The following is a 19,604-nucleotide window of genomic DNA, read 5'->3' as shown; positions in this document are numbered from 1 at the left end:
TCCTCACGGTCAGGCTGAACTTCCCGTGATTCAGTTTGTGCTTGTTGCCTCTAGTCCTTATGCATGGGAGAACTGGAAAGAGCTTAGCCCCATCCCCTTGACAYCCTTCCTTCAGGAACTTACACACATTGATAAGGTCCCCTCTCAGTCTTCTAAAAGCTATAGTCTGAAAGCTTTTCCATGTGAAGCATTTCACTGCCCATGCAGATATATTAGCAACCAGCATTTCATAAACTTGCTTTTTCTCAGGTGAAAACTTGTGGGAAGCAGTCGTATTTCCTATTTGCCCCATTAAATATAGTGTAATTTGACCAAGTACAGTACTTCTTTCCAAAAACTGTGCTAACGATAGCTCTTCCTCGATCACTCATTGAATGAGAGGTACTTAAGATTAGGGTAGCAGACAGGAAGAAATACCTAAGACTTGTCCAGGAGCTCAAGTATGAGTGAGGTTAAGCTTGGGATGGCAATCTGCCTGCTGCTTTCCTTGAGATACAATCTATATTTAGATATTGCTATATTGGTTGATGCATACATATTGTTTAGAGGTAAATGAAAATGTTAAAATGTTAAAAGGAGTAACTAATTGGAGGAATACTATAGCAACAAGAATTTAAAAATGTTATCCCAGCAACTGTTCTGTGAGGCTGGGCAAATATCTCCCACTGATCCTTTTCAAGCTGCAGGCTTGGAAAAACTGCATATGTTTTAGAAGGAGAAAAATAAGAGAGGGGAAAAAAAGAGCCCTCACACACACACCTATCCCTAGTGGTGAATAAACAAGACTTTAGGTTTATTTGTTGACTTTTTGATAAAAAAAGAAAAGGTTGGGACAATCTAGCGAGATCTCCTGGCAGCTGCTACAGAATGGAAAAAGTGAGTGTATCAGAAAATGAAAATCTTCTTTTCCAAGTGGCCGAACAAAACAATATTTTCATCATGTATATTTTAGTGGTTTTATAGAACCTTAGTGAATTCAAGTTTTGCTCAAGTTTCTGAGTCAAAGAAGGGAAAATCAGAAAATAAAGCAGTGAAACAAATCAGCTTGAAACATCAAAATGTCAATTCCTTCATTTTAAAGCAGTGAATCTTTTACCCACAGAAGGCAGAGTGTAATGAAACGCCTTAGAACTTCATTGTAACAAGAGAGGCTTTTCCAGATCAATACACTCTTTGAAAGAGAATATGTGTTCTGGAAACACAGAGAGATAAATGGCCTCTACTCTTTCTCTCACTCTCTATAGAAGGTTSTGTGAATGTCTGAGTTTTCAGTTCAGCATCTAAACTACACACAAAGGGAAAACAAAAAATAGGACCAAATAGGGTGAAAAAAAACTTTCACACTTCTTACTGAACGAACAAGGAAAGAAAAAAAAAAAGAATTTTGTTCTGTTGGACGTGTTGGAATAGTTTGGACTCTTTTAAAAAAAAGAAAAAGAAAAAAGTGAGGTGTAGGTCTGCTGCTACAGTCCACRTTTTCTGAGGATGTTGCATGGCAGGAAGCTCACATGAGAAGCAGGGGAGTCAAATACCCCTTCGGACAGAAAAAGGAACCTTGGATGTGCTGCGSAGTGTAGGTCAACATGTTAGCTCTTCGGTCCTAGTTTAAAGGGATATGYCCCCATCATCGCCAGAAGGCAGACTCTAAACTTCAGTTTTTGGAGGTGAATGWCTACTTAATGACATCACGGAGCTTTATTGCTTGGTTACTGTGGCAAGGTAACAAGATAACACGGATGAAGCTCGYGTGTGTATTGTGGAGTACAAACAGAGGAGCCTGACTGTGTTTGTACACAGATGCCCTAGTCAAGACTTGAGCAGGGATCATCTGGGCCTGTTACTAGAAGGCTTGAAGGTCATTGCTTCCGCATGACTAATCACAGCGTTAGGTACTGTTTTTCTTCTGTCTTAAGATCTCAGKAATCACAAAGTCAAAGAAGCACAGAATTGCTGAGATCAGAAGGGACCTCTGGAGATCATCCGGTCCAACCCCCTGATCAAAGCAGGCTCAACCAGAGGAGGTTCCTCAGCATCACTGATTTTGAATTTCTCCAAAGTCAGAGACTACAACTGTTCTGGGTAACCTATTCCAGTGTTCAACCCCCTTGTTAAAAAAAAAAAAAAGAATTTCCTATATTTTAATCTGTGCCCATTGTAACTGGTCCTTCCAGTGGGCACCACTGGGAATACTCTTTACTCCTTTCTCTATCAGATATTTAAAACATATATCAAGTTATCCCTGAACTCTCTCCACCTCTCCTCATACGACAGAKSCTCCAGCYTCCTGATCATCATAATGGCCCTTCACTGGACTCGTTCCTGTACCTCCAAGGCTGCATAGAGCGCTCCAGATGTGACCTCAACAGTGCTGAGCAAAGGGTTTCTGCAGGTCATGCTCTGCCTAATGCAGCCCAGGATACTGCTGGCCTTCTTTACTGCAAGGACCCATGGTAGGCCCATGCTCATCTTGCTTGCAAAGGAGGACTTCCAGGGCCTGATCTCCGGCTGCTTGGCCCTAACCTGTTCTGTTGCCTGGGGTTATTCCTCCCCAGGTGCAGGACTCTGTACTTCCCTTTGTTGAACTTCATGAGATTCCTCTTTGCCCTCTTTGCCAGCCTGCTGAGGTCCCTCTGAACACTGGCTCAATGTGCTGGTGGATCAGCCACTCCTTGCAGTTTGTGTTGTCCACCAGCTTGCTGAAGGTGCGCTTAGTCCCATCACCCGGGCCATTAATGAAGATGTTAATGAAGAAGAAGAACAATATTAGTCCACTATTGATCCTGAGGGGACATGACTAGCAATAGGCCACCAGCTGGATGTCCCGCCACCAGTTACAACCCTTTGAGCCCACTGGTTCAGCCACTTTTCAGTGCACCTCACTGCCCACTTATTCAGCCCCTACTTCTCAGCTTGTCTATGAAGATGCGGTGGGACCCAGTGTGGAAAGGATAGCTAAAGTCAAGGTACATAACACCCACTGATCTTCCTTCATCCACCAAGACAGCCATTTCATAGGACAAGACTAYCAGGCTGCTAAAGTATGATTTCCACATTGTAAAGCCTTGCTGATTTCTCCCAGTAGCTTGTCCTTCATGTCATTGGAAATGGTTTCCGGGATTATTTGCTCCATCACCTTCCCAGGCACAGAGGTGAGGCTGATTGGCCTGCAGTTCCCTGGATTCTTCTCTTGTCCTTCTTGAAGATCGGAGTGATGTTTGCTCTCTTCCAGCCCTCGGGAACCTCTCCAACCACGAGGACTCTGCAAAGGCAGTCGAGAGTGGCCTTGCAGCGACATGGGCCAGCTCCCTCAGCACTTGCAAGCACACCCTGTTCAGGCCCATGGACCTGCGTATGTCSTGTTTGTTTAAGTGCTTGCTAACCTGGTCCTCCTCTAGCAAGGGTAAGTCTTCCTTGCTCCAGACTTCCCCTCGAGTCTCAAAGGCCTGCAGTTCCTGAGGCCACTCCTTCCCCCAGTAAAGACTGAGGGGAAGAAGGCATTCAGTACCCCTGCCTTTTCTGCTTCCTTTGTCGCCAAGGCCTCTGCCACATTYTAGGAGCAGGCCAGTTTTTCCCTTTTGCTGAGTATGCACTTGTAGAAAGCCTCCCTGTTGCTTCTCACATGCCTTGGCAGTTTCCACTCCAGGTGGGCTTTAGGGCTCTCCTAACTCCACCCTCGCACGCTTGGAAAGTGTCTCTGTGTTCCTCCTGGCTGATCTGTCCCTGCTTCCACTTCTTGTACCCTTCCTGTTTACGTCTGAGTGATGTCTGGAGCTCCCTTTTCATCCCTGCAGGTGTCCTGCCACCTTTGCCTGATCTCCTGCTTGCTGGCATGGACCGCTCTTGAGCCTGGAAGAGGTGATCCTGGAACACCAACCCTAGAATATCTCTTCTGGACCCTTCTTCCCTCCAGGGCTGTACTCCACAGGATGATTCCAAGCAAGTCCTTGAAGAGGACACAATCTGCTTTTCTAAAGCTATTTGAAAGCTGTTGCTGCCCCTGACCTTCACACTTCTGACAAGGCTTTCCTTGTTCATAAGTACAAGGTCCAGCAGAGCACCATCCCTCATCTGCTGCTCAGTCACCYCTGTCAAGAAACTATTGTCAAAGCAGTTTATAAAACTCCTGGATTTATTGTGGTCTGTACTCTTTATCGGTCAGAAGCAAAATATACTTTGTGTTTTTCCCCATAATCTTATTTTGAAAAAAGATTATAGGGAAATGAATTGGATTATGCTGCTTGTATTTTGGTCACTATTAAAAATAAAATCATATTTCTGCACAAAAAGCTAAAAACGTTATCTTCACAATGGACAAAGCCCTTACTCATAAGAGTGGTTTGTTGAGTTCCCAGTATTTTCTGTTTTTCATGTCCAGATGTTGAAATAAAAGATATTTTCCAAGTTATTAACTGTATTTCGCTTCACCGAAAATGAATTTTCTGTTTTTTTATCACCATTGTGATAAGGCATTCCTGATGAAAACTCAAAGATAGAGTCTTTGAAGCTTTGATCCTGTCTCTTTCCTAAGTGATTTTCTGCATGACAAGGTCGTGTACACAGTGCTGTGTTGAACTCTCAATTATGGCTGTGATTTAATTTATCTACAGAGGAACTGGACAATCTTTCCTTAATAATTTCACCACTCTAGAGCTAGATAAACAATTCAAAAATGCCTTTATAGATGCTCTGCTCTTTGACACACCAAATATGAGGTAATACCCACAAAATGTAAATGTTTATCGCAAATTGCCCAATCATGARTCAAAAGCTCTGCTCCCAAGACTTGCCGCTCAAAACAGGTGAGGGTAAGGCAGCACGGAATGTGCAGTTKCTCATCTTGATTCATTTCAGGGGATCTCTTACCTGATGCCAGGACTCTTATGTGCTTATTGAATGTATCTGTGCCTCTTGGAAGAGATGGAKAGAGCAGTGATAGACTTACTCTGTTCTTTTCRTCTGCACTGAATGAAGCTGTGTGTRGCRCACTACTTACCATATTATTTCTTCTGCCTATACTCACCTRTCTGTTTCTGCATRTGAAATGAGSCTCCAGGATCGCTCATGCACTCTGGTACTCATTTTCTTCTACCCAGGAGATGTATTGAGATGATTTCCTACATCTATCCAAGGTGGGTTGTAGTAGGCCAGCTGGTGAGTGAAGGAAGGTGTTAGTATAGTCTTTCTGTCATTTTAGACTTGGAGATTCATGTGATTTGCTGGATGATTAGTCTGTTTTGTCTGGGGGAAAAAAAGTAACACGGGCAAAGTATTCTCAGGTAGCTGGGCTGAACTGGTTGTGCCGGGGCAGAGAGTGGTGGAAAGTCCTGCATCAGTTATAGTGATGAAATGTCCTGAACTACTCACAAAGAGTGAGGTCAAGGAGACAGGGATGGCATTGCCAGCACTGAAGAGCATATTGCCGTTCACRTTGCACGCACCAGTTCATTAGGCAGCAATACTGAGTAGTCATTGCAGAATGGCAGCAGCTGTTGGAGAATCTTAAGGATTAGAAGAGAAAATCTAGGAGCAATCATTAAAGTGCTAGTGTCCTCCTGACACAAATAGTCTTGCACTACTTTTTTTTCCAAAGAAAAACATATTTCTCAGTCCTCTTTACCCTTCTTCCCTTTTCTTTCCTAGTAGGCTGCCACAAAGTTTCGTGCAAGTGTACTTGGCAAGAATTTTACTGTGGTTCTTTGTGTATCTATGCAGTAACATGGGCTTTCCTCAAAGGCTGTTTGGACTTCAGCTGGTTCAGAAGGTATCTGTTCTTTCTGTTTGCAATGTTGCTTATAATTGGTAAATCTGCTTTCTAGAGCATTTCCAGATGCAGTCACAGCACTGACAGTAATGCCCATACAGTAACACTTCTCAGCATTTAGGAACAGTCTTGAGGGTGGTACACCCTRTGTCTAAATGCATTCAGGATCCGGCCTTTTGCCTCCAGGAGTTATGATAAGTTTGGGTCTGTGAAAAATGAAGACTACTCAAGCCTTTAAGTCATCTCCTTGAAATATCTAACAGGTGCAGTTTTTCAAAGATAGGCTTTCACGAAGGCAACTGTCCCTCCTGATTTTAAGGCTATTCTCCAAACTGGGAAGTGTTTCCGAAATCAACCACATGAGCACCCAAGTGGCTGAAGTGRCAAGACTGTGAGACTGTACTGGGCTGCAAAATTTTCAAAGGGCATGTAGCAGTAGACTKTGGTGTGTAGGAAGCCTGTAAATCTGCCTCCCAGCTGAAGAGAGACAGGAGGCAATGGAGATCATTTTGTCTGCAAATCTGCCCAGAGGGTAACAGCAAGGTTTTATAAAATTGGTGGAAATGGGCAGTGTGGCTAAAGCAAAGAAAGACTGATGTAAAAGAAGGCGGAAGAAGAAACAACAAACATGCATCGCCCATGCACAACCTGTGCAAAGCTGCCAAATGACTTGAAGATTTATGCTGATAAGTGAAAAGATTAGTATACCCGACAACATGGATTTGTTAAATGGAGGAAGGAATATGTATTGCTTTGAGACCTCAAAAAAGAACAATAATTCCAGAGGTGAAAGTTARCTAAGCAGGCTATTTTTGATCTCTTATTGGAAATCTCAAAAGAATATTTCTGATGCATGTTAATCAGCATCAGCATGGCATACACATCTGGTGGTTGCATTAAATAAAACTTGACCTCATCTTTAAAGTTCTGTCATACCATAAAGATCATATCTCTAGAAAGCAGTTGCTCATCTTAAGTGTGTGTATTTTTCATGTTTTTCATTGCTTATATACAAGCTTATATGTTTTGATATAATAGAAAGCCAGCCCTAATGGCCTTTAGACTGGATGACGTAGTGTATTTGAAAAGAATGTGTGCCAAGATCTCTAGGAGTCTTGACAACTCACAGGTTTTACCAAGATACATTCCCTGCTCAATATCTTTCAGGCAGCACAAACCCATAATGCACAAATTCCTGGTGATGAATTAACTCACCAATCTAGAAAATGAAAAGAGTGAAACTTATATTTCACCGATATCTTGTGAGTGGTAAGCTTAAAAATAACTTCCTATCCAAAAAAGTTGATCTACAATTTTTATCAATAAAATTAGTCATATTTTTACTTGATGAACAGTAAATTTGACTGGAAAAAAGTCTTAATGGAAATACTTATTTAATCTAATCACCAGAATAAAAATCCTAACTTTTAAGAAATAAAAATCCTCTTTTAATAGTGTTCTTATCTCTCTAACCTCCTTTCATTTTGGTTTTACCTATGAGGAACAGTTCTCAAATAGCTGTATTTTCCCAAAATACCTTTGGAAAATCAAACCTCCCTGTTATTTTTGATTTTCTTCTTAAAACAAGGCTAGACCACTGAATTGAAACATATAATCAAAAACAGCATATTACAGAAACTGCAAACATAAGAAAACTTTAACTCCAGGTCATATTTTTAAACCTGATTACCTATTTTTACTGCAAAGTGCTAATTTAGAAATTGATGGCAAATTTGATCAGGTAGGATATGCYTGAGAATACAATGTAAGTGCAGCTGGAGTAGCTGAGCAGTAATGCACCCTTTCAGCTAAGTCCCATTTTCTTGAGATTAACAGAGGCATTAAGCAGATTCATTTTTTCTCCTTGGTATCAGTGGTGTGAGAGGGCAGGAGTAATAGAGAAATTTTCCCCAACTCTGCCAAGCTTTCAGTGCGCTGATCTTTCACAAGTGGAGTACTTTGCCTGAGTCTTAACAGCAGCAGAAGTGACTGCATCTCACAAGTCACCTGAGATGTTAGGCTCTGGCTCTCTCTCCATGCCAATGCACTAGGCAGAAAGCTGTCAAGCAGAAAAGCATTTCCAAAGCATCACTCTCCCTCTGACTGGAAATCTGTTCGCAACTACAACTGCCATTGCTTAAGTTAACTGCAACCCTTTTTCTGAGYCAAGGTGTTCTACCATCTGGTGTTAGCCGAAGGAAATGACTCCACAGAGCCATTAGTCTGGAGGTAAAGGAAATTGCAAAATCACAGCAGCAGCATGGAGTTCCGGGGAATGGGTCACAATTCTGCTCACCACGGAGCTGCTTYATGCTTTCATACTACTTGTTACCACAAGGTGAGCAAGAGAGGGTCGGATACTGATGGAGAGAGACACTCAAGGTTTGTAAGGGGTTAAACAGAATCAGAGAATCACTGAATCACAGAATTGTTGAGGTTGGAATGGACTCTGGAGATCATCTAGCCCAAACCCCCTGCTCAAGCAGGTTAGACAGGGTTTCATCCAGGTGGATTTTGAACATCTCCAGAGAAGGAGACTCCACAACCTCCCTGGACAACCTATTCAATGCTGTGTCACTCTGATAGGAAAGAAATTCYTCCTCATATTCAGGTGGAACTTCCTGTGTTTCAGTTTGTGCCCATTGCCTCATGACCTGTCACTAGGCACTACTGAAAAAAGTCCGGTCCCATCCCCTTGACACCCCTCCCSCAGCCCCCAAGGTATTTGTAGACATTGATAAGATCCCCTCTCAGTCTTCTCTCCTCCAGGCTGAACAGGCCCAGTTCTTGCAGCCTTAAACAGGATATGTTTAATAAAGGACTTTCACACTCCAAACTGCACAGGAGGCCATAAGAAGCATGAGGAGGGGTTGCCAATGGAAGGCTGCTGGAGACATGGTGCCAATGCATGGGTCAGATGCCCAGGCAGGACTCCACTCATTGTTCCTAAGGAACCTCCTTAAATCTACTAGAACTACTCCGTTATCTCAGCTGTGGTAACCTGGAGCAACTACTACCTGGGAAGCAGCTAGTTGTTGTTGACAAGATGGGATGTGCATGCCTGGCCCCAATGGGAATTTGGTCAACGCGCAGTTTCACACGTTGGGCCTGCTACCATGTACTCTGCCAGTCACTGACTCCTTGCCTGATCTTCTGCAGATATTCTCACCACATTCCACCCCCCTGACTGACAGAGACGTAGTATCAATGCCACCAGTGCGTGGCCAAGGTTCAGACATGCCCTTCCACCATTAGCCCCACTAAAAGCTAAGATGTGCAACTGACTAAATCATAGTGAATATTTCATATATTCAGTGTTGAATGCAGTGTTGAGCCTTGCCCATCGTATAAATTCCTTGTCTGTAGCAGAATGTAATCCCTTCCAGCCTTAGCAAGATGGGGCCAACTTGAAAACTTGGACGAACAGGGTGTTCAAAGCTATTAACCATTTAACAATCCCACATCTCATGTTGCTTCTTTGAGTTGGGGAAAAAAATTATAAGTAAGAGACATCAACACAGATCCACGAGTGGTAGCTTTAACGGTCTGATCTGCTCTCCTGCTTTTTTATTCATCCTTACAGCAACAGTCTTGTTCTGAGTTTGCTACTGTCCTCCTCACACTTGCATCCACAACGAATAGTCAATTATCTACTGTYCAGCATGTGCATACAACCACCTTTATGAAAGACAAGGTATGTGCAAGGCTCCTTCATGTGAGCACATCCTATCAGATTCAGGAGGCAAAACAAATGATGGACCACCAGAAAGTAACAAGTCTATCTGTGCCTAAACATCTAGGACACTCAAAGAGCAATCGCTGACTAGAAATTACATTTGCAGGTCAAGCAAGAAACCTACTCTAAGGAGACCTGAGAGATCATTTTCCCATCAGTTGAATTACTTGAATTTCTCAAACCAAACCAAGCCATGCTAAGACAAACAATACTATCTGAAGGGGCCAATGGGCATAACAAATGTTTTGCAAATCATACAAGTACCTCATATAACAATGAAAATAATCAGAAGATACTCAGCAAGAATAACTTTTTCCTCCAAGAAAACATCACTGACAGAACTAATGGGCTTTAGAAAAGCAAATGCTAACCAGGATACTGTATTTAAAGTGACTGTTCATGAAAACAATATAATTAGATCTCTGTGTTTGCTTTACAGACACGAATTATTGCAATTTGCCTTCCTCCCTGGATTACTGGCAGGCAAAAGGAMGATGAACAAGAATATATCTCCCTCTGTGTCTTTGTGTATTAGCCAAGCTGCTCTTAATCAGATATTGCTCATTACAGAGATGTTAGCTCATAAGTGGACATTAGGAGYGTGTTTGAGACCGCTAAGCTTTATGAAGGAGAATATGTTTGAATTTATTAATCTTTTAATTTTAACACTCTCAGTCTTTCCTTSCTTCCTTCCTTCCCTTCTTCCTTTCCTCCCTCCCTCCTTCCTTCCTCTCCCCCTCTCTTCCTTTTTTTCAACATTTTCTCTCCAGTTACTTATACCTAATCCCCAAGCAACATAAGAGCTCTCAGAGCTATAAATATGAGCAGCTATTTAAACTCAATAGCTAGAATAACCAACTTTGAAAAAATAGCTCATGTATCTGCATCTGTTGCAGACTCCGTCCCTGCCCTGTATGTTTCCCAGGTTGTCTAAAGAATTGCCAGTGGACCCCTTTGGGCTGACCCTTCTTCTTTCCTCCAGATTGTCACTGCGTCCATGCCTCTGTGTCTCCTGATGTCAGAACCAGCATTCCCATAGGCTGACTAGGTAGGAAATTGCCCATCAAAGACTATTTCTGATGCTTTTCCCAGCTGAGTGAATGAGTTCTGAGGGTTGTGTTTCCCATGGGCCCTGTGAAATTGCCGYGACAAGGAAGCTATTTGCTTCTCATAGTCGTTGAAATGCAAGAAAGCCTACCCTTGGTGCAAGCTCTGTGTAATACCGTGTTTGTAGCTATACTCATTCCAGCAGGCCGTTCGGGGAAATGTGTCCTTGTAAGGAAGGCGCCTACGAGCAGCAGTGTGGCTGAAACTGCTTGGACAGCAAGTCAGAATTAGGATGGGAGTTCACATAGCCATAGACAGTGAAAATTTTGTACCTTTGGGAAAGGATGCCAAATATGATGTCATTCTTATAACATACAGGAAATGAGAAAGAGGAAAGCTCTACATCTTTCTCTTCTAAAGACAAATGGAAACACATTCGTATCTGTGCTACACGTGAGTATTAATGATGTAAAGATTAATGAAACCACCARCCAAGGAAAATGTGCACCTTGAAATTGAGATGTTTAATATTTCAGCATGGTCCCGAGGCTGAAAAGGGATGGAGGCAGGCTCTGTGCTATGTGAAACAGTAAGTGGAAACTCTGCAGAGCTGTGACTTACTAGCAGTTGCTACACTCAGCTAGAGCTTTCCAGGAGACATTAAGGTCTCCTGTAGCTATRCTTGCCTAGCTCTCCTTAGTTGTGCACAGCAAGCATCCTCCTGTTCCTCAGAGAGTCCCCAGAAAATCCCCACAACTTCTGACAYGGTTGTCAGAGGTTCCAGGCAGARCCAAGACACTGCTGCACAAACTGCAGGGTCTGTTCACTGCCTCTGTTATCTGTGAATTGGGTTATTCCTTGCATATTTCATAAATTCTCAGCTATATTACAGTGCCTCAGCATGAAGATGAGCTTCCACACTCYGCAAGTTTTGGAAGGCAGGAAAGAYGTGTAGTGGCAACACCCGTGGGAAATCTAGTGAGGAGTCAGGGACTGGCCAAGTACGTGATTTTAGGCCCATCAGTGTGCTCTCTACACACTGACCAAACCTATCAAGGCTAGACATACATATTCAATTTTGTCAACAGCGTCTAGCTGCTTCATAGCTGCAGTTATGCAAGGTTAGCACAGCTGAGCTAAGGAAACAGTTCTAGTAGATAAAAAGGGCCTTTAGGATATAACAAAGTGAGTACGACCTGGGTGTCCAACCTGTGCATCCAGCAGCCTCCCATGAATGACCCCTCTGCGTGGTTCCTGATGCTCTCTATGCAGCCTGRAATGTAAATCCTTTATTAAATCATTCCTGTTTAACCCCTCATGRACCTTGGGTGTCTCTCTATGCTAGTGTCTGGCCCTCATTTTCCCACCCGGTGGTCACACCCTGGAAAAAGATCTGCAATATAGCCAAATAAAAACRAAGTACTAGCTTCTGATGGAGCACAACCTGCAGGAAGGAGAAGCATTTTTTGAGGTTGTTAATATCATTCACTACCCCTCCTCCACCAAATTCCTGTGTGTGTCAAGGACAGCAGTTATTTCTGCTGTCAGAACAGAGTGTAACGCAGGCACAAGTGTGTTGCACCTCCTTCATTCTGAGATACACAGATAATGCTCTTGCAGCAATTGTGTGGTGCTTGCATATTGAAAGCCATCACCTGTGCTTACTAGACRCAGTTTCAATTTCTAAGAAATATTTATTTTTACCTGCTCCCTTCAACAGTGGAATTGATTATGAAATGCAAATGCAGAAAAATGGGTAAACCTTGGCTATTATGTGATGTAGATTAGGTTTCATCTCTGAACACGACTTCTCTCCCAGTCTAGMATCAATCAGCGTGGAATAAGAGTCCTGGGAGTCAGTAGCTTTGCTAAATTACATGGGCTAAAAGGATAGCTTCAGACCCTGTGAGCTGTTTAGGTGAGCGGATACAATATTTACTTGCACTTCAGTTTACCCTATTGTGAGAGGAAAATATTCTATCTCATTTCATATAAACTCCTCATGATGAGATTCACCTTTTCTACCCTGCTATCTCAACCTCTAAAGGGATCAAAAAGGGAAGAATAATAATATTGATGATATTAGCAGGGTCTTTGCTACCCTGAAAAGAAGACACTGCATAGCTGGAGTGGAGCTGTAATCATGCCRTTGGAGGCAGAAATAGCAGCAAGCAGAACTGAAGACAGATGAGGGCAAGTGTATTACAAGGCTGTCCTGCCTGTGAGAATACGCTAGTTAGGGCAGGCTACTGGAAGTGTGCTTTTGTAATGTGCTTTATAATTGTTGAGGACATACGGTCTCAATGAGGCACAAGTTGTCAATAAAGTATCGTAATCCACAATCAGTCCTCTCCCTTGCTTAACTGCTAGAAAATCAGTGCTAAATAAATAACTTTTTCTGCTTCCTTAAGCAGAAAACAATGTCTTACCGTGGAAGGCTAGAAAGTAATCAAAAAAAAAAAAAATCTTAACTTCATCTGAAAGCCCACATCTGCAGAGGACACCTGCCTGCAGGTAAACTCTGTGTAGATCTATCAGCATAAACCTGCATAGATTGACTGACTCAAAAACGGTGGCTAGTTTGTTTTAGTGAGCTGGGAAATTGCTCTATGCCACTTGTGGGAGAAATCTGAGGGTGTGATAGGAGGGCCTGGATGAGTTTCAGCAGACAGTGTGGCAGCGGTAGCTATCCTCGGAAACATCAGTGATTTTTGGAGTTTGCATAGTTATTACACATCAGCTGAGCTTGGATCCTGTAGCTGGTGTAAGGTAAACTATGTCAGCTGAGACCTTTGTACGGAGATTTACACTAAAAAGCATTAGCTCCTTCAGGTCRGGGTGGGTTAGGAGGGTGAGTGGCTGTGGCACAGTTCACATGGGGGGAAYGTCCTCCCATGTGAGTGTCCCCCCGCCCTGCTCCCACACTGGCAGTACGCCCAGGTTTGGAGACCTTGCTGGGGGATGCAGCCGAGCAGACAGCCATCCACTGAGCTGCGGAAAGTGCTTGTTACTGACCGTTTGGCCGAGGAGCAGAGGGTTCAGCCTTGTCCTTTTCTCAGCTCCTAATTATACACATCTGAAACAGCAGCAAAACTCYATCAAATAGCCTCCTAGCAGGAACTCCCACCTTGCATGGGAGCGCTGAAAAGCTCCTGTGAAGTTGGGAGTGCTGCTTTTTCATATCCCTTCAGATTTCCCTAGAAAGAGGCCAGAAAAGACTCTCTTCTAACAGGGATAAGCTGCGTGGATTTCTTCCCTCACTTTCTTATTAGGCTAGTATTGCATGGTAAACGGGTACGASTCCTAGGGAAACAAGACTTGCGTTGCAAAGGGAGGCAGTATTCTCCAAAGACTCTCTACTTTGTCTGCACCTGGTTTACCCCTTAACATTGAAATCTAAGTGTTTCCTTAACTCTTTGCTCTGTATTTCTTAAAGTGTTTCTCTTCCAGAGGAAGTATCTTGAGGACAGGCTTTGAAGTGYGGTTAGGCAACATTTCCAGCCCTAGAAGGTATCTATGACGAGACAACATGACACAACTAACCATATCAGTGAAACTGGTAAGAAATTAGGAGCTGAAGGTGACCTGTGAAGATGAACTAACTGTAAGAAGCCTAGGAAATACCTGCCTGTTCAGAGGCCGGGTAAAGGAAACATTATGGAGAGGAGCCTGTTGGGGCTGTGCTTTATGTGCTGGGTACAGAAGGGCTGCTGTTCCTCTTGCAGCTCATGGGTGCCTATTGATTTTTTGTACTGGATTTTGTACCAGGGAGTATCTAATGGATAAAGCACCAGACAGCAATCCATGGGAAAAGGGCTCTATTTTTAGCTTGGTTAATGGTCTAGCCAGCATGGTGATGTCATCTCTTCGTCTGCTGCTCAGTGGTGGTGTCTCTGGATCTCCTAGGAGTATTCTTACAGCAAATTACATTGCACAGTGTATGTATCACCTAGGTATTTATATACATATAGGAAGAATTAACCCTTACTAGCTCAGATCTTACTAAAATAAGTCAGCTTTTGCTCTCTGATGACCCATTGTCATTTGAAATAATAAGGAAAAGAATTAAATGCAACTATTTCCCACTAAATAAAATACCAATTTTAACATTACCCTACAGCTGAGCTGCTGTCCTGTCCCTTCTGCTGGTGAACTCCTTGGCTATTTCAGAGTGAAATATATTGGGTTTCTCTTTGATATGCGTCATTTTCCACCACYTCAGTGTGCTGGCAAGTGCATGGTCAGAGTATCTGCTATGAACATAATCCTGGCTGCTAGGCAAGAGTTGGGACACAGCCACAAGGCACAGCCTGGCAATGTGGCTTTTCCCAGATAGACACAAAGTAAAAATTTAAATGTGGGATCTGGATCCAGTGTAGGTGTGATCTAATGGCATCTTCAGCCTGTCCATACTTCTTCTGGCTTCTCATGTATTCAACTCCAGTAAAAATCTGAGCAAACAGGGCACTGAAAGCAGATGAACGAACCTGACAGTTGAAGTCGATTTGCAAAAAYCTCTTGAGCAGACGTGACAGAAGAGTTTTTTGTCCCAAACCTCTGCAAAGGTATCTTTTCCACTGACAACCTGAAGGGACAAAATGAAAAGATAGGAAATGATCGGAGGCCTCAGCTGTGCTGTCTGTGAGTCTGCAGTTAAAGACTTTGTACCACGATGCTTTCGGAGAGGTCCTCACCACTTAACCCCTCTTCACTCCAGGTCACCCACAAGCCACTCTGTCTATTGGTCTCTCGATTTGTATAGGTAAGTAGTGAAACTGTTAAGAGAAGCTGATCCCACATACTGGGAAACAAGAACAGGYTTTTATTCTCACTTATCTGGAATTGTCCGTGAGAAATAAAATGAGATGGAGTATTGAACAAAAACCTCAAGTCATTAATCACCCTTCCCGAATCTGAAATATCTGCAGACAGGGCTGGGTGAAAACTTCCCATATAGCTTCCCCCCCCTTTTTTTTTTCAAAAAATTACTTTCCAGTTGAGCAGATCTTTTTTTTCAAATAATTTACAGGCCTTATCAAAATAATCTTAGTCTCTGATATGGTTGGCTGTGTTAGTTCTTGTTCCTATTTATAGAGTTAAGATTTGGAATGAAGACTGTGCTATAGCATGTCATGAACTTTACAGTACTATTCAGATGTACAGAATGTCTGGTGAAATTAGAGCTTGATCAAAATCACTGAAGTTGATATGGGCTGACTTATGATATAACAGTGCTGCTTAATAACATGCTTGAAGTTGACCCTGATAACCCTTGTTACATGCTGGCAATCAGCCTCAGTGTTCTCTGCTGCTTCTTGGGAACTTCATATTTTTGTTTCTTCCTTTGCCAGCTTAGTGTGTTTTCCTCCTCTTCTCCTCTCTTCTGTGCATGTTTACTAAGGCATGTTTTCTTTCATCCATTTCCTAAGCATTGCTTTCTAATTTCATCTTTTTGTTTATTTGGATACAAGTGCTTTTTGGTCCAGTTGTCCTCACATAATGTTTCTCTTCTAAACTTCTCTGAAAGATCTGTGCTAAGATCCAACTTCCAACACTGCTCTTAGAATTGTTTGCCTACCACCAAACTACTTTTCCATATTTTATTGTGTTCTTGAAGCATATTTACCCCTGAAAGTCTCAAACATCCTGCATAAAACTTACAGGCGTATTAGTTCTCAAGAAAGAAATGAACATATTTCCATACTTTCTACCATGAGAATTCCAGAGGACTGTGAGAGAGAAGTCAGCATTTCTTTCTGGAACGCAGTTCAGCAGACCTGTTCTGGTAGAGCCTAYAGCTTTCATTTGGTTGTAAAGTGAGACTAAACATCTAGTCGACATAGATATTTAATACTAGCTGAGGTAAAATTCCCTGCTCCTGTGAAACTACTCAGGAGAAAGAGGAAAAGTTTAGTTGCAGGAAAATCTATAGCTGATTTGTTGCAATTTACTAGACAGCCATGTCTACAAGGGGGAAAAAAAGAAGTAGAATACCAGATCGTACTAGCAGCAGTCCAGTCATGATTTCAGGAAAAACTTCAAGTTGGCAGATTGTACCATAGGAAAACTCCTGAGGACTTTTCTAGTGAGTCTGGGCCATGYGGATCTACTAAGTCCTGAGATCGTTTGGTTCTTGCAGAGATTCACTAAATGTGATTGAAAAGGCTGCAGTGACTCAGTCTGGGCTCTTCATTTTCTCTGCTGGGGCTCCCTTTACTCGAACAAAGCCACATGTGGAACATCTCAGGCCAAACTCCCTCTGTTTAGCCTACAAGGCAGTCTCCAGCGACGTCCCTTGGARTTGCTTATATGCGTGAGTATGCTAGAAGCAGGACCTAGCACTGGTTGTTCTTGTGGCAAGACCTTCAGTTTTTTCTTGCTTCATCTTCTCMCTTCATTAGCTTTCACCTGGAGCAGGAAGCAGAAGCTAAGCACGGAACTAAGGGAATTCTGTATAATTAGAGTGAAATGAGGCAGGCGGTTATTCATTTTTTTGAAGCTTCCCAGTCTGTTCATATGCTGTGTCTTCCAAAGAAATTGATGGAATACTCCTTATCTTTTAACTAATGCTTGATATTTCTTAAAAGAGACTGCAGCTGATGAACATCCGCCGAGAGGTGTATTTTCATTCTGCAGAATAGTGAGGCATATTCATGCTGTGGTGAATCATAAACCTCCAATGTCCGCCAGCAGAGTGTGATCCAGCTATTAGCAGGGCATAAAGCATAGTCGCTCCTCGTGGTGCCAGAACATGGTTAGAGGGAGAAACACGTGCTCTATAAAGGACAGGATTTAAAATGTTTATGAAATGAGAGTACATGGGAAGTCCACTTTCAGTCTCACAGTCTTATTAAATGTTTGTGATAGAATATGGTCTCTTGTTGCTTCCTGCATAARCAGACCAAAGATCATTAGGTGGGAATGAGTTATTCAGGGGAAGAGCAAAATTATGAAGCACAGTGCCATCCCTGGAAATGAGTAACTATCAATTAAAATTACAAGCCTGTCCTGTACCAAGACTATGAACTAGAGTTCAAAGTCAATAAAGCACTAGAGTAAGATTTTCCCATCTAGACCAATAATAAGCAAGATTATGAACCAGGGAGGCTTAAGCTTTCTCTCACATGAGGAGACCATGACAAGCAGTCAGAACTGAGATCTGAACAGAGAGGAGTGGGAAGAAGAGGCAGGAGCAGCAGAAGATGCCAAGAAGCAAACGTATGACTTTACTGGGCAGGTAAAGGGCTCCTTTACTGTTTCATAGCACGAACAGATGACTCCCAAGCTGACGTGCTGCTACGTGAAATTTAATGGTGGTCTACTCATGATGAGATAGCTCGTGCTTCTTCACTAAGGAAGCACATTACAGAGCACGCCGTGCTGCCTGCTGCACAGCTGTACCACACTCGAGTGGTGCATCACAACCCTCCATACCTAGAGWCTGGCAGGAGAAAGGCCAACATTTATTTTTTGGAGAAGTCCGTGTTGGGTGCTCTTACATCAAGTGCAGGCAGACTCATAGGATATGAGGTCTGTTCATAGCCCTTCAGAGGGTGATGCTTTTTGGAGAATGATCATTTATACAGTGGCAGGCTCAGGTCTCCTCCCTGCTGTGTGGATTTGTAGCAAGCGAAGACTTCTCAGCACAGAYAGGCTGAGAGTTGCAGCAGGGCAGATGTGCTGCAGATGTGCTGCTGGCGTACACTTTGTGTTTAGCCTGAAATACCTGCAACTTTCAGTATCCTGAGATGGGAAATATTGCAGAAGCTTCTGGGCAGCTGGGCTAAGAGAGATGAGTGCTTTTTAACTACTTTGATGTTTTTACAGACCCTCATTGTCAGCACTGGAAGTGTTGATTCTCTTCCCTTTTGTCTAGACAGTTTTATCCCAGTCTCAGGACTGAGCCTTTTCCCTGGAAAGCTTGAGAAGACCTCACAGTCTTTGCAGTACCTCCCCTTTTCCCTCTTTATCCCCTGATTTAAAATCTCTGTTATGCCCTCTTTGCTCTATCACTCTTGTTCCAGACGAAAAATTTCAGCCCAGGATGACTAAATATCTTAATTGGAAATATACGACAGAGGTGTTGAAGGTAGTCTGTGTGTATGCACTGCGATGTGTATTCATTCAGACGCAAGAGAGCAGGATTCAGCAGGCACATATTGCTGCTGATTAAATCACTCTCAGTGTAAATGAACACAATATTTAATGAGACAGCAGCTTTGCCAGCACTCCTCCATCATTTTTTCCTTGGTTGAAGGATAAGCCAGAGCAGAAAGCTGAGATGTGGAGAGCTGATCAGAGATGGGCTAAAATGTGCATGCAAAATAAGAGAACATTTGGGGCTATGGTCCCCATCTGAGGTCCCTGAGAAAGGGATGCAAAGCCTACTAGCCTACCTCCACTAACTAGTGAAGGTGTTGGACTCTTCAGGCCCTGACATCAGCACAAAGTCCAGGTCATCGTGTGGTTGCACTAGGGCAGAGCTGGACCGGGACCTGAGCCATGCTGTGGGGTGTGCGACAGGGTGTACAGTAATGCTTGTCCTTTCCCCTACACACATGCTTGTCATCCTGTGAAGGGTTTTCTGTYCTGGGGCTAGAAGTGAGAGACTGAGGTCATCCACAAATTACTTGTAGCCTGGTAACTCTTTCCAGCAGCCACAAATCTACTCTCTAGCTGGCTGCAGTGTGTATAGCTACAGTAAATTCCTCATCCCTCTCCAACAACTGTAGTTCACAGGCACTATCCCGTCTCTTGATGGGACTTCTTCCAGCCCAGATCTTGTCCATAGCAGGCTTCTGTTTAGATGACCGTTACTCCTTCCCTCCAGGCTCTGCTTGSCCCTGCAATACTGGATATGATGGCAGAAGAAGTTCTTTCTTTATCAGCACATATACATAGTTCAGTACCCTTATACCAGCTTCCATCATCTTCTTCTAGATGGTGGTGGTTTCACCTCCAGCACAGTTCAGAGCCCAGCAAAAAATACCTTGCTTTTTTTTCCACCTTTTTTTTTGTTTTTTTTTTTTGTTTTGTTTTTCTGCAGTATTGGAAACTGTT

Source organism: Rhea americana, unplaced genomic scaffold (assembly GCF_003343005.1).
Source record: "Rhea americana isolate MKP2758 unplaced genomic scaffold, rheAme1 scaffold_186, whole genome shotgun sequence".
Lineage (NCBI taxonomy): Eukaryota > Metazoa > Chordata > Aves > Rheiformes > Rheidae > Rhea > Rhea americana.
This window is presented reverse-complemented; position numbering follows the sequence as displayed.